Raw genomic sequence first — 14,520 nt, 5'->3', positions numbered from 1 at the left:
CCACCAGGGACCATGGCAGCTTATTTCAGTGGTGCAGTGGTTTAGAGCAGTGGCGTAGTGGTTTAGAGCAGGTGCATTCTAATCTGGAGGATTTGATTCCCACTCTGCTGCCTGAGCTGTGGAGGTTTATCTGGGGAATTCAGATTAGCCTGTGCACTCCCACACATGCCAGCTGGGTGACCTTGGGCTAGTCACAGCTTTTCGGAGCTCTCTCAGCCCCACCCACCTCACAGGGTGTTTGTGGTGAGGGGGGAAGGGCAAGGAGACTATAAGCCCCTTTGAGTCTCCTACAGGAGAGAAAGGGGGGATATAAATCCAAACTCTTCTTCTTTGCATCCTCACACCAATCCTGTGGGAAAGGTTTGACTGAAAGCTGTCCAGCTACCCTCAACAAGGACCGGAGCGTTCTTGGCTCTGGCCCCCGCCGGATAGAATGGTCCATCAAGTGAGACTCGGGCCCTGTAAGATTTAGCACAATTTCACAGGGCCTGTAAGATGGAGTTATTCTACCAGCCTATGGCTGAGGACAGCAGCGGTATCCATCTAGGCCTTCCTTTCCCTTCCTTTTCCCTGTCTTTCCCTCCAGGGGTGTCCAACTCTGGCACATCAGATGTTCATGGACTACAGTTCCCATCAGCCCCTGCTGGTCTGGCTAATCGTAGTCCATGAACATCTGAAGCACCAGAGTTGGACACCCCTTAATCTATGTAGTGTGAATTCTGATTTATGGGGATATTGACTCCCAGCTAATGTGTTACAGTGGTTAAGAGTAGTGGACTCTAATCTGCTGAACTGGGTTTGTCTCCCCACACCTGTACATGATGCCTGTTGTGTGACCTTGGGTTAGTCACAGTTCTCTCAGATCTCTCTTAGCCTCACCTACCCCACAAGGTGTTTGTTGTGGATAAGAGGGGAAGGAGGGTGATCATAAGCTGCTTTGAGACTCCTTTTGCAGCAGTGGCGTAGGAGGTTAAGAGCTCATGTATCTAATCTGGAGGAACCGGGTTTGATTCTCTGCTCTGCCACCTGACCTGTGGAGGCTTATCTGGGGAATTCAGATTAGCCTGTACACTCCCACACACGCCAGCTGGGTGACCTTGGGCTAGTCACAGCTTCTCGGAGCTCTCTCAGCCCCACCCACCTCACAGGGTGTTTGTTGTGAGTGGGGAAGGGAAAGGAGATTGTAAACCCCTTTGAGTCTCCTGCAGGAGAGAAAGGGGGAATATAAATCCAAACTCTTCTTCTTCTTTTTCTTCTTCTTCTTCTGGTGGTACAAGAAAGTATGGTACAGAAACCAACGCCTTTTCTTTTTATTGCCTGGGGGAATTTACAGTGCTGTGGTCTAGAGCAAGATTGGAACATGCGGAGTGTTAGATACTGAATAATGCCACAGAACCAGGTGATAAACTAGACTAGAGGGTTACGTTGCAGGTAATAAGGAAAACACAGCTGGTATATTTGGGGGGAAAAGAAAAAAAGGAAATAGCAAGAATTTGGGCACTTAGGTTGCCGTTTAAGCTTTGACCAGCAGAGGGAGGTGTTAACATTTTGAAACTTCCTGGTCATGTGAACGTGCTGGATCATTACTGACCCATAGGGTGACATCACATCATGTTTACTAGGCAGACTTTGTTTATGGGACGGTTTGTCATTGCCTTCCCCAGTCTTTTACACTTTATTCCCAGCAAGCTAGATACTCAATTCACTCACCTGGCTTGGATAAACGGAAGGCCGAGTCAACCTTGAGCTGGCTACCTGAAACCCTGGCCAGGATCAAATTCAAGTCACGAGTAGAGTTTCGACCACAGAACTGTGGCTTACCACTCTGTTTCACGGGGCTCTTGTGCTAGTTATATACTTAAATTCAGATTAGAAAAAGGGTTTAAAATGGTTTGCTGCTCTTATCCCATTATGATCTCCAGGACAGGTTAAAAACAAGTTCTTTCAAGAGCCAGCAGAACATGGAGTTGACAAGTGTGTCATTTTAACTTCCTTTGAAATTATGGAATAATGAGGGCCAGTGTGTTGCAGTGGTTGGTTACAGTGCCAGATAAAGATCTGGGAGATCCAGGTTCAAATCCCCACTGTCCCATGGAAGCCTGCTGGGTGACATTGGGCCAGCCACACTCTTAGCCACACTACCTCATAGGGCTGTTGTGAGGCTGAAAAGGTGGAGAAAGATGTAAACTGCTTTGGATGCTCTTTGGAAATAAAAGTCTGGTATAAATGCAGTAAATGTTATCTCTCTGGGGAGAGATACCTTGGCATTACACATCCCCAAGCATGCGTGTGTGTGCGTAGGCACAAAGAAAAGTCGAAGTCATTTGTAGTTTCTAACCTAAGAAAAGGTGTATTTATTAGTGAACTCCATTAAGGATAGAAAAGTGGAGAGATAGATTCTAATCTATCTGGCTAGATGGGGATGGATGCAGTCAGCATCCTCTGCACACATGGTGCAGCGTGGAAAGCAAGGGAGAGAAGTGTGGAGAGGAGGAAGAAGCAGGAAGGAAGGAAGTCCCTGAGAATAGCAATCTACACATCAAAGGGATAGAGTCAGTTTGATTGAGAAGAGTTGTCAATGCTTATGATCCTCTCCAGTTATCTGACTCAATGGTAAAACCCCTTCTGTGTTTGAGGTAGGAAACAGCGTACAGTTCTTCACTTCCAACAGTAAATAGGTAAATAATAGTGATGACTACTAGTTTAAATGATCTTTTTGAGAAGGACTAAAAAATCATGGAGGGTAGGTCTGCCAGAGGGAGGGTACTCTGTCAAAGACAGGATACATTTTGACTATCTCCATTTCAGAAGGTGCTTTGATTTTCTCTTATTGTATAGTATTCAGTGTTTTGATTATGGGAAGGGAGAGGGTTTTCCTGCTTTATAACTGTGAGACGCGAGGTTATTTTTCTGCTCTGAGACCTCGCTTCAATCATGAGAAGGCTAATACCGTGTTCTGCCACTAGGTGTCACCATTTGCAAATAATCTCTTGTTAGGAGAACACATCTGTAATGCAAGTCGGTAGAAGCATAGAGTTGGAAGAGACCCAAAGGACTATCAAGTCTAACCGCCTGCAATGCAGGAGCCCATAATCAAAGCAAAGTAATATTTTTCTTTCCCTCTGATCTGCCATAGGTTTAACTAGAGTTGCCAACAGCCTAGGGTTAAGTAAGGGAAAGAAGCCAACCTCTTTAAATAGAAGCTTAATGGGATGTTATTTACCTTCATGTCATAAAACGTTTCAACTGCTCTTTTGCCACACATAATGCCTCTATTAACAGTGTAGGGGATTTTTTCCTCCAGATTGTTGGCATAGCAACCGTAGGATTAACAATGAAAACCTACTTAAGCCACAAACGGAATCATATCCAAATTAAAGTGAGCGTCAGCTACATAAAGTATTATTACGAAATGTTAAATAACATTCGATAATATTAACATTATCATTCTCCCCACACACTGCTTTCTCCAATGAAATCTACAGCTTCCAGGCCTCCTCCACCCTGGGCCATATAAAAATATTACCCTTTATTTTGGATCTTCCAGTTACCATAAAATGATTTTAAAAATAAAGCTTTTGCAGTGAGATGAAAGCAAGGGCTAACAGAGGCCATTTCTGCACGGCCACGCTGGGGGTTGGGTTGGCGTACATTACGCCGATAGCCCCTGGACTCGCTCGCCGTGAGAAGCGGTCCTGAAACTACCAGGAAGATGGCGCTCGTGCTGTGCTGCCATTGCCTACGATCGACTGCAACCTTCCCTCACGACAGTCCGGGCTGGCGTCGGCGAGGCCAGAGGGACACGCCACTCCTGCCCTGCTTGCCGATCCGCTTCCAAGTCATCGGCAGCAGAGGCGATGCCAGGCCTGGCTGACCGCGCGGGACAGTTAAGGGGAAGGTGATAGGTTAGGAAAGGGGGGGAGGGATATAGCCTTCCAGCTGCTGCTGGTCACGGTTGGAAGCGGCAGCTGTTTCCCAAAACCCTACGCATTTCGAGGGAGTGAGGTTGGGAAACAAGATGGCTTCATGTCGCTGGGATGGCGTGAGAGGCTGGGCGGTTTCGAAGCAAGCTATTTAGGCCTATCACCGAACAGCTCCCTGGGGACAGCGTTTTTGCCGTCCCCAGGGCGCTGTATTTGGCCCGTGCGGAAAGGGCCAGAAATGTTTTGCATATATATCTGAATTCATGCTTTGTAGCAGTGCTTTATTTCATCCATAACTGAATTTATTCTAGAGCAATACCATTGTCTTCAGTAAAACCTGACATAAACAGGTTGAAAAATTACAGTTCTATTTGGTTGTGAGAGGTTTTTTGTGGGGGAGGGGGGGAATATTCTCTGCCATTTTAATATACAAATCTGAAGTAAACTCTGCTTTTCCCAGGCAGTCACCTACTCATTGAAACAAGTTTTTAACATCTCCACTTACTCTGAAATGCAAGACATTTCCTGTTCTTTTCTTAATGCCCTCCCCCTAGAAAACTGTCTAGACACCTCTCTAAACTCTGATGCATTCCACCATTGGGTTAAAAATAGAGGGTTCGTAAGTATGAGGTTTGTGGTGAAGAAAGATTACAGGTTGTGATGTAGCCCCAGGAGTGAGCTTTTAAAATATTTATTTATTTTTGCTAGACCTACTTAATTTGCACGAGAAGGCACTTGAGGAAACTTGATTTTTTAACAGAGCAGTGCAGCCAAATATGCCAAGTTTATATTGGCCCAAATAAACCATCCATTTGCTTTGAAGGCTCCCATAAAATAATTCATGTTTTTTCATCAGTGGACTTCTCAGAATCAAGGAATTATAGTGTACTTGAAGGCATATTTGCACTTCAACGTTTGCAGCAATTTGATTCCTATTTAACAGTCAGGGTTCCCCCCCGAAAAGGAATCATGGGAAATGTAGTTTGATGAGGGAGCTGGGCATTCTAGATCCTATGCCCGCATCCCAACGTAACTACATCCACAGGGTTCCTTGGGGGAAAAAAAAGAAAGACTTATACAAGACTTTACGTCTATGTTGTCGATACCAATTTACACCATTGGCAACTTGATCTACCAATTTTGCCAGGATTACTCAATACACATAGATTCTCAGCTGAAGTATCTTGGTTCAAAGTACAAATGTTATTCATGATCCTTGTAATGGGGAAGAGAGCTGTCAGTCAGCACTATTTTGGTGAAGACCAGCCCACAAAACCACATATTAAACTGCTCATAGGAGTTAGAGCAGCTTAAGTGGTCTCATCACCAAGCCAATTGATGTGAACCTGCTCCCCAGGTGCCAGGGTGGCACTCAGAACCCTCTCTGTGGGCATCTTTTGAAGGTAAAATCAGGAAGTGGAAAAGTAAACACAGACACCACAGAGACAGCCGTGAGGCTGGCCACAGGCTCACTAGAGGCATGGCAATATGCTTTTCTGGTGGGAAGGAGGGACTCGACTGGCGGAGCCTGGTGCAATGCTCAGGTGGCTGATACCCCGAGGGGTGGTGGGGTGAGCGAGGGGATGCTGCAGAGACCTGACTTGCTGGAGGCTGAGCAGGCTGGCCTACTTTCGAGCAGGTGGGGAGCGGAGGAAGAGGGAACCAACTGGTTTTTCTAGAGCTAAAACCTCCAGGTTAAATTTTGAATTGGCACAGGTAAATAAGTGCAGGTTTGGGACACAATTTGGGCACTCTGCATGCTAAAAGGGTTAAGCCATCCTGATCAGCTCACATCTGCCGGGCCTCCACTTGGCTTGCAGGGCTTGTGGTGGTTAAGAGCAGGTGGATTCTAATCCCTGGAGAGGACCGGGTTTGAATCCCCACTCCTCCACCTTGGAGTGGCAGAGGGGGCTTATCTGCCCAGTGAACTAAATGTGATCCCTTCTGCACTCCCTACATTCCTGCTGCAGGTGACCTTGGGAGGCTAAGGTCATGCAGTTCTTTGGAATTTCTTTCAGCCCCACCTACCTCCTGAAAGGTGTCTGTTGTGAGAGAGAGAAAGGGAAATGAAGGCCTTGTAAACCACCTTTGGAGTCTCACTTTTACACAGAGAGAAAAGGTGGTGATATACATCCAAAACTCTTCCTTCTTCCTCCTCTAATGCACTTTGAGTCCTACCCAAGATCTGTTAACTAGCAACCTCAAGGAATGGGTCCTTCAGCAACTGCTCTACCCAGTGGTGGGATCCAAAAATTTTAGTAACAGGTTCCCATGGTGGTGGGATTCAAACTGTGGCGTAGCGCCAATGGGGCTGGGCGGGGCATTCCAGGGGCGTGGCCAGGCATTCTGGGGGCGGGGCATTCCTGGGTGGGGCTGTGGCAAGGATGCAGCTGCTGTGCCGGTCCTTGGGTGGGAAACGAATGCATGCAGGCGCAGGCTGCCACGCACGCTGGTGCACCTCCTGCTAGACTGCTTCAAGTTCTGCGTGCTACTTCTGAGAGGAGGGGTGTAACTAAGGCAAAAATCACAAGGCAAAATCACCAATTAGTAACCCCCTCTCGGCACACACAAATAATTAGTAACCTACTCTTGGGAACCTGTGAGAACCTGCTGGATCCCACCTCTGGCTCTACCCCTGAGTTACGACCCTTTTCTTAATCACCTTCAAATACAAGGCATAACAGAATGTTATGTCCCCCCAGATCCTAAGAGATAAAAGTTACCTTAAACAGGTAGCATCAAACCAGAAGCCTGAACCTGCTGAAGAATTGGGAGATGCCAATGTTTATAATATTTGAACATTTTATTTATAATTCAGTGTCAAAAAAACAATTTACAAAAAAAAAATACATCACTGCTTGTTCCAAACAGCTGTAGAACTTAAGAGGTTGAACATGCAAGAGAAAGAATGTGCAAAATTTATACGGAAGGATTTTCAACCACACAATATTGTTAAACATAAAAAGGTTTCTCTTTTTTAACCTCAGAGCCATCCCATTGAGCTACATCGTGTTTTTTTTAATAAAAAAACAAAACGCCAGAATCTCTCAAACAAATAAGTGTTTCCTTTATACATATATAGGCAGGAATATAGTAGGACTGCCAGTGAAGTTCAAAAAAGAAATGTGTGTGACTTCATTAAAAAGAAACATTTCATTCTGGAGTTGGCCTGTTGGCATTATGTAATGCAAAATATGACAGAGGCCCCTCCCCCCCCCATTACAGACTACATTGAAGAAGGAAATCATAGAGCAAAACCCACTCTAGGGCAAACTAAGTGCTTCTCTCTTCCACAACAGTCCTTGCAGAACATACACCTCACAATGATTGGAATGGTTATTATTCTTGTCATTCTTTAGATTCTGAGACTTCCAGATAGTTATAACTACATTCTATCAGCCCCTACCAGCATGGCCAATTGGCCAATTGTGTATGGCCAATTGGGCATGCTGGCAGGGGCTGATGGGAATTGTAGTCCATAACATCTGGAGTGCCAAAGGTTCGCCACCACTGTTCTAGAGCATTGTGACCATCTTTATGGGCAGAGTTCACAGTCGGTCATTTCAGGGAGGTCCACTGGATACACAAGACTGCAATGTTCTCACCTTGGCTACTCCTGAGTAGTCCTGTTGAGAGCAATGCCCTCAGCTCAGCTACTTTAGAGTAGCCTCATTGAAAGCCACAGGACAGATCTTGAGCAAAAAGAGGTGCGATTTCTCAGTGCCACGCAGGATATCATCAGCTAAGCCGCAAATCCCCAATCCTGACCTTTGGAACTCAAGATAATTTGAAAATGGGATGGGAGTGCCTCAGTGGTTTGTTGGGGCTGCTATTTGGGACAGTGCAAATCAAGCAGCTGAGAAGCAGAAAGTATGGATTGCAACAGAGAGGACCAGCAAAGCATTATGGGACATCAAGGTGAGAAGTGCGAGCCAACAGGTATAGCTGTTCCTGACAGAATTCCCTTGGGGGGATCCCCCTTAAAGGCCCTCAGGGGGAAACATGTTGCCTGTGGGTGCCAAGGTACCCGGCAATACCTTTCTTGGCATTCACACAGTGTTTTTTTTAGAAAATCTGTGGACTGGGTGCAGCTTTTGACTAGCAAAACTTCTGACTGGAGATTTTATTGACTGAGCAGATTTTAAAAAATGTTGTTTTGGTACCACCTGTCACCAAAGCACAGGGATCTTTACTATATGTTGGAAGGTAAAGCTGTGGCAGCCATTTTATTGAGTGTGTCAGAATTCCAAAAGCTTGAATACCCTTGACCTAAGACATCCTACTCCATCTGGATCTCCCAGGCAATAGAATTATTTGGACAAGACGAGTACCCTCATCAAGGAGAATAATTTCACCATCTTCAGTAGCTTTTCTACCACACACTGTCACTTTCCTGATAGCTCCCAGAAGCTTTGGAAAGGGAGAAAAATCCAACGTTACCTCGTGTTCCCCTAAAGACACAGATGAGATCCTAAACAATGTTGACAGGCTTATTTTCCACAGATTGCATAGTGGGGCGGTGGGGGGGGGGGGAGAGAAGAAAGTTACTTTTGGTAAGAAAAGGGCTTTAGAAATGTTTTTTTTAAAAGACATAATTCAAGTTTGTCTTCCCTTTGCATTGCATGTGTCACTGGCTCAACTCCAGAACGCTGAATCTCATAAACAACCCATCTCATCCACAAAAGGAACGCGACTTGAAAAGAGTCATAAAGGCATCACATTTACAGCAAGCCATTGTTTTTGCCAACAAGACCGCCAACAAGAGGAAAAGTTATAATTAAAGGACGTTTCTCTCTTTCTTTGGCAAGACCCTCGGTTGCGAAAATAAAGCCATGAAACAGGTTGCTGAGAAGCCTCTCCCGCCGCTGCCCTCTCCCTGCGGTGGCAGCCAGCAAATTGAAAATGATTCTCAAGCCCAGGAAGATCTGCTGTCAGATTTCGATTAAAATTAATTTTTTATTTCCGCGCTATGGAATGTTCCCCTTTGGATTCATTTCTAAACCAGGGCCTGGTCTCCACGTATACATTTCGGCTTCCCTAGACTTTGCCAGTGGGGTGCTGTTGTTTTTTTAAAATGCTCCACCACATAAAACATTCTCTATAATTAAAAACCTCAGAGGAAGGTTCCAGCCAAGTGTCCGCTCTGTACCTGCTATGCTAGTTTCTTTCTTGCACAGAACCTTTTAAAGCAAGGGAGCATCCAAAACTGTGATTCCTCCCTGCCCCCCGCAATCTGAACTGGTACAGTCCCCTTCACAATCTCAGAACTGTACCACCGCATTACCATCACCTCAGCCTAGAACACATGCAGGAAGGCCTGAAACTCCCCGGCGCTAGTAATTTGATAGATGGAGAAAGTAGGCTATATTCAAAGAGTCCCGTTGGGCAGAAGTAGAACCTGCAAATCATATCCCCAAGATACTTATCAGCATCTGACCTTATTTTATGGAGATCAAGAACTCATCTGAACCACCACCAGATGAGTTCTCTCTTGGACATCGGTTCTGTCTTGCCAAGGGAAAAGAGAATTTTATCCACCCACCAGATGCGGTCAAATTGGTGGCAAAAAGTTACATTTCTGGACATAGTCGAATAGGCATGTCTTTTGAACTTGGCATCTCATTCAAAAGCCGAAAAGCATTCAAAACCTTCCTATATACATACGGCACAGACCTTTATTTACTTTGCATAGGGACTGTGTCTGCGGAACAGTGCTTCTATAGTAGAGAATTCACACAGAAAGCCATAGTACAGACCAGCAATGTTCAGTAGGAATTTGTTTGCCAATGGCTATGCAGGAAATGATCAATGGGGTCACAAGAAATACAAAATGTATGATCGTGATTGCAGATCAACTGGATTTACACTCCCGTTCAATGCAGAATTTAATTTTAACGTGTCTTTTCACAAAAAATATGTATACAGTTGCATGCTTTCTCTCTCCCGCCCACAAGTAAATGGTCTAATTACCAAAAGTCACCTTCCATTACATCCAGAGCCTCTCGCCATCATTACAAACAGCCCAAGCATCTTAGCACAGTTCCTAAAGTGTCCCAAACCTGCAATCTAATCATATCCAATTCATAATAACTGCCTGTTTCCCTCAAAGAATCCTGGGAGGGGGGATGAAAAATGTCCTGTCCTTTTAATAAAGGCATATTGAGTTAAACATGGGCCACTGAAGCCAGAGACATATCTAGGGAAAATGTAGCTTGGTGCAAAATCTTCCGCCCCTCCCCCCACACCGTTTGGGCAGCCGGCCTCCCCCACCACAACCAAACGGTTTTTTTGCACCAGGTCTTGAAGTCAGTGTATGGACCCAGGAGGAAGGAGAATTAAGCCAGTTTTAATCTGCTGTGTGGACACACACGGCCTCAAGGAATCTTTACCCTTCTTCGTTTCTTGGCATACACTTTTCAAGTATTGCTGCAGGACACTTTGTGGTGGTATAAATAACATCCATTAAATTCCCATCTGAGAGAACCCAAGAATTCACTCTTCTTTTACGAACAGTAACTCATGACACGCAACTTTCCACACGCCTGCCAGAGTGAAATGGATGTCATTTAAACTTTTTTTCATATTATATCATGGAGGAATTTTGCATTTTCCACAAAAGCATATCCTGAAGTGAGGACAACTGTACATAAGAGACCCTTCCTTCCTTCAGCACAATTATAGCATCCTGCTGCATGAACTTGAGTCAGTGCAACCATCTGAACGATGATGTTTGTCCTCCCTGCATTATTCAACTATGCGACAGAATAAAACTTGAGCATCGCAAAGGAGAAAGTGAACATTTTGTCATCCCACTGAAAGACAGTGCCGAGAGAAAATCTCTTGAAGCTTGTATCCAAGCCTTCTCTCTTGATATGATAAGTTTTTCATACACGGGTATTCTTTTTTTAGCCTGAGGGCACAGACGAACATTTGATCTCACTGCCTGCCCTTTGAAGTGGTGCAGTCTAGCAACAGATACATCACATGAGGCAGCAGCTGATGTCTTTGGCTTCATTGGGTCTGGCAGAGCACATCCCACAAAATACGTTTCTTTTAGCCAGCCGCCAGAACAAGCATGCAAAGATTCCCTTTAACAACATCCCACATGCTGAGATTTCCTTTAACAATATACACCTAGAAGCATATTGTTTTTCACTTCCTGATGCTTTCTGAGGGCAGGTGTACTTGGGCACCTAGCAAGAGGCTGAGTGACACTTGCCTCCAACTAGACCAGGGGTCTGCAACCTGTGGCTCTCCAGATGTTCATGGACTCACCAATCAGCCCATCAGCTCACCAGCGTGCCATGCTGGGGGCTACGATAAATAGTCAGGCTATCTGGAGGCAAATTCTAGGCTGAAACTCATTGCAGGCTGATGGGAATTGTAGTCCATGAACATCTGGAGAGCCACAGGTTGCAGACCTGAACTAGACATATGGGAGAAGATGCCCCAAAGCATAGGTGAACTGTGGTCGGATCCCCAGCCTTTTTATTTGGCTCACGTGGCCTACTCTGGCTTGGCATTCAGACAACTAAAAGAAGCAAGATGAGCTTTGTCCTACACTCAGGACGTGCTTGGCTTGCGAGGGTTTCGTTATTCTCAACTGGTACGGTCTAAAACCTGATGAAAACCACTGACGGACTCAAAGGCTGGCACCATTTCTGTATGATGTTTAGCTCAGACTCAACTGTCAACATTGAACAGAATGGAGAAGACCAATCCAATGGCTGTGACGAACTCATGGCCAAATTCCTCTGGACTTTTTCAACTGGTTCTGCAAGCAATATCCAGAATAGTAGAGAGGGTTTTCTTTGGAATGCAGCAAGAGGGAGAAGATCTTTCTAACATATTCCTGTTCACAGGGAACAGCAACCACATATGATCACTAACCTGCACTTATATGGACAAGATTAATAAGATATTTACTTTGAATCAATGTATGGTATCTTTGCTTGCAAAAAAAATAATCAAAAATAACGAAAACAGTAAAAAAATGTCCTGTAGAATACTTAACAATAATTAACTCAAATACTCCTTTCTGATATCTTCAATGTCTTTCTCTTCAAATACTGCCTTTCCAGATTTGTCCTTTACAAGGCACCTAAACTTTATAAACATTATTTTCAAACAATGAGAAAGCAAACAAATCTTTATAACCATTCTTTACCAGTTTCCCCAAAACAGGAATCTCTCCCTTAAGGAGTGTAATCAGATTCTAGAGTTAAAACCTGGGTGGTCCTCAGGATATAAATATAGGGAACACTGAGATATATTAAATTTTTACTGGGGCAAGCTAATAAAATCAGGATTCACACAACTGGAATTGAACCTCGGGTGTAAATTCAGATTAATTCCACAGAAACCCAACTATCCTAAATTTATACTGGTATGACATTGAATACATTCTAGTCGGATATATGCATATACTTTCAGGGGCAATAGCAAGTCACGATGGAGAGAATGACTAGGGGATTCTTTTGAGCTTTTCAGGATGATAAATGCTTTTATGAGCGGATCATGACCACCCATTGCCAACTGGCTTCTCCTTGCAAATTCCTAACTAAGATGTAGAACAGCTGTTCAGAGCATGCCCTGATGCACATAATAAGTTATGGCATTAATGGGCTTCCCCATTCACTTCAATGCACACTGAGCTGTTCGTTCCATTGAAATGAATGAGAACCATAACAGATTTCATGACTGGATGGTCACTACCCCTCTGACTTCAAGTCACCTGGATTCAACCTTAACCTCCTGTCTGAACCTGGCCTTGCAGTTTGCATAGCGGATGTCCATGACAATAAATCACATCCACCCCCTGTGCTTCAGTCTGGTGATTGCATGCATAGTTAAGTCTCCTTTCTGAAAAAAAATTCTAAACTGTTTTGGGGGTGGAAAGGAGGGTTCATTATGTCAATGAGCACCAACCAATAGGCAGCACCTTGCTGGTGGGTCTGCCCAATTCAAGTTCCACTGCACTGGAAACCTGCACGACAGTTTTCAGGAGGGTAGCCATGTTGGTATGCAGTAGAGAAGATTTGAGACAAGTAGCATCTTAGAGATCAAGACCAACAGCGTTTTTGGGATACAAGCGGCCATGAGTCAAAGGTCAGAAGCTTTCAGCTCTATCCAAAGGAGGGGCCCGAATCCAATTAACAATGTGAAGCTAGAAGCACCGTCGCGAAGCGCCATGCGGTTGCTTTCTCCCCGAGGGCACTTGCAGCAGAGGCTTTATTCCCTACCAAAGTGTGGCGCCGCTGCTCATTTCTCGGTGCTGGGGCCCATGCTGGGTGCTGCACCAGTGTCCCAATGCCGCTGCCACCAGCCTAGTGGGGGTAGGCCAAGATATGGCTTGGGGAGGAGCCAAAGTTAGTCAGCTTCCTCCTGGCCATTAGTCCTGTTACTAAGTCTACTAAGCCCAATGGGGGCTTCTTGGTGGTGGGAAGGCTTTTTCACTTTTCAAGCTTCCGCACACCACCAGGAAGCCCCTATGAGAGGGGGGAGGTGGCACGGTCGTGGCACTGCAACCGGGCACCTGGTCCCTTGAATGGAGCTGTTGGACTCATAAAAGCTTACACCCCCCCCCCCCAAATTTTTTTGGGCTGGTCTCTACAAGGACTACCCACAGTGACTTCGAAGTCTAGCCTCTAAAATACCTGCCATGCCTTTTCAGAGGTTCACATCAGGAAAAAACCAGCTGAGAAAAGGAGACAAAACTGCCTTTGCCACTCCCAATGTGATATGTCTGAATCCAGCCAGAGACATCCCACTACTTGGTCTAAGAAAGTCTAGGTCAGTGGTGGCGAACCTATGGCACTCCAGATGTTCATGGACTACAATTCCCATCAGTCCCTGCCAGCATGGCCAATTGGCTTATAGGAATTGTAGTCCATGAACATCTGGAGTGCCATAGGTTCGCCGCCACAGGCTAGGTGAATAGTACCAACAGATGGGCATGAGAGGCCACACTGCCACTAGACAGCACAAAGGACTGATGGGCCGAAACAACCAAAATCTCCATCATGAACTCTTCTTTTCATTCGATATTTTTTACCAGCCCATCAAAGGACAGATCTAGCAAACAAAAAAACCCTTACTGCTTTATCTAAATTTCCTAGAACCCAACTATTCAAATACGGCCAAAAAAAGCAAGCAGAATTAGAAATCATACATTACCCCAAAGAAATATGGTTACGGTCACCAATAACATTTTCTCTTTAAATCTCTGCATAAAATATAAGCCCTTCACATTGCATATTAGGTCGGAAAGCTTTTCAGAGGTAGAAAATGGTGTGGTGTATACATTTTCCATTCTTTTTTTAAAAAAAGGATAGAGGGAGGTGGCTCGCTCCTAATTGGGCCATATGTTATTCAAAAAATAAGTTCCGGTATAAATTATTTCATTCTGGTGGAAGTAAAGCAAAACCCAGAGTAATCTTAATTAGTTTTAGGACTAACAATGACTATAGACATAGGAGGCGATCTTTTATATCTCCAGATGTTATGGACTACAATTCCCATCAGCCCCTGCCAGCATGGCCAATGCTGGCAGGGGCTGATGGTAATTGTAGTCCATAACATCTGGAGTGCCAAAGTT

General features: G+C 44.9%; 1 long non-coding RNA gene across 1 annotated transcript; it reads right to left on the bottom strand.

The window, feature by feature from the left end:
* Positions 1-6,707: 6,707 nt before the first annotated feature.
* LOC125439182 lies at positions 6,708-8,839 on the bottom strand. The gene is made up of 2 exons (XR_007245493.1): positions 7,435-8,839; positions 6,708-7,276 (listed from the first exon to the last, which is right to left on the bottom strand). It is a non-coding gene; the product is annotated as an uncharacterized LOC125439182 (long non-coding RNA).
* Between the last annotated feature and the right edge of the window lie 5,681 nt (positions 8,840-14,520).

The sequence above is a fragment of the Sphaerodactylus townsendi genome, linkage group LG09, assembly GCF_021028975.2.
Source record: "Sphaerodactylus townsendi isolate TG3544 linkage group LG09, MPM_Stown_v2.3, whole genome shotgun sequence".
Taxonomy (NCBI): Eukaryota; Metazoa; Chordata; class Lepidosauria; order Squamata; family Sphaerodactylidae; genus Sphaerodactylus; species Sphaerodactylus townsendi.
This window is presented reverse-complemented; position numbering and strand designations above follow the sequence as displayed.